We start from the raw sequence: 1,461 nt of genomic DNA, 5'->3' as shown, positions 1-1,461 counted from the left end.
GTCTTAATGAGTCGATGATAAGACGTTGGAAACAGCAGTGTGAGGAATTGACTCAGTGCAAAAAGACAACTACCGGTAAAGCTTACTGCAAATTTTTTATTTTTTGTTTCAAGCCATGTTTCGTTAAAGCCTATTTATTTTTGTTACAAGCCGTGTTTCGTTAAAGACTATTTATTTTTGTTACAAGCCGTGTTTCGTTAAAGCCTGTGTAAAGTTCATTTGTTTCAATGTACCGGTAGGCACCTGCGGCTTATAGACATGTGCGGCTTATTTATGTTCAAAATATTTTTATTTTTTTTATTCAGTGGGTGCGGCTTATATTCAGGTGCGCTTAATAGTCCGGAAATTACGGTAAATGGGAATACTAGCTAATACTAGGTTAAATATATATACAAAATTCAGTGAACACCCTTGATGTATTTATGAGTGCTGGGAGCTAACATGTCATTATCTATCTGTTCCTTATTTGGTAAGCGGGGAATATTCTCCTGAAATACCATGAATTGTATATCTTTTATCTTTAAACAACACTACCTCTCGACATGAATTAGCCCCAGTCTGTTTGACATGTGATCTTTAGTGTTGTGTATCCTCTCTGCTCTACACTTGAGATCAACCTTTGTGAGCAGCACGCCTACAAAGCGAGAAAAACCAACATCAATTGTGTCCTCCTCATACCGCAATCCAATTTAATGGGGTTGAAATGGTTTTTGGCAACGTTTGTTTGTTTATTTGGATCCCCATTAGCTTTTGCAGAAGCAGTAGCTACTCTTCCTGGGGGTCACAAGAAACACAAAACACGACAAGTAACAAAACACTGATACACTGATAGACAAGGACAGTCACACACATGTAAAATACAACTATATACAAATGATATTTTTTTTACATTTTAGTCATTTTAGCAGACGCTCTTATCCAGAGCGACTTACAGTAGTGAATGCATACATTATTATTTTTTTTCCTGTACTGGTCCCCCATGGGAATCGAACCCACAACCCTGGCGTTGTAAACACCATGCTCTACCAACTGAGCCACACGGGACCATATATAACAAAAAAATTATACAAAGTGACACAAACATTCAATGCTGTTATTTCTTTTTGTAGCTAATGTCATGGAAAATTTGAGATATGAAATCCCTGTGACTCCTCTTGATCAGAGGGAGATTGAAAATGCTGTCCGTGCTGTTAAACACTTCTTATTGTAATCAGACATTTCTTTAAAAAAAATGTCAACTCTGACTGAAGTTCTTTCAAGTAAACTTTCATAACGCCTTTATAAACACTAACATGCTGACCAAACCGGCTCCACGCGCTCGTCCGCGTCCGCCATTGTGTGCATGTTGATTTTGTCTATCCCCACCGTCTATCCCCATCATGACACGCATGTTAAAATACCAAAACCAGCTGTGAACCAACTACATTAATTTGGGGACAGGTCAAAACACATATGAAACAT

General features: G+C 37.9%; 1 non-coding gene across 1 annotated transcript; it reads right to left on the bottom strand.

The window, feature by feature from the left end:
* Nucleotides 1-970: 970 nt before the first annotated feature.
* On the bottom strand, nt 971-1,046 carry trnav-uac (transfer RNA valine (anticodon UAC)). Its single transcript has one exon. It is a non-coding gene; the product is annotated as a tRNA-Val (tRNA).
* Nucleotides 1,047-1,461: the final 415 nt, after the last annotated feature.

This window comes from Salmo salar, chromosome 15 (genome assembly GCF_965601325.2).
Source record: "Salmo salar chromosome 15, fSalSal1, whole genome shotgun sequence".
Lineage (NCBI taxonomy): Eukaryota > Metazoa > Chordata > Actinopteri > Salmoniformes > Salmonidae > Salmo > Salmo salar.
The sequence above is the reverse complement of the archived record's forward strand: the minus strand, read 5'-3'. Positions and strand labels throughout refer to the sequence as shown.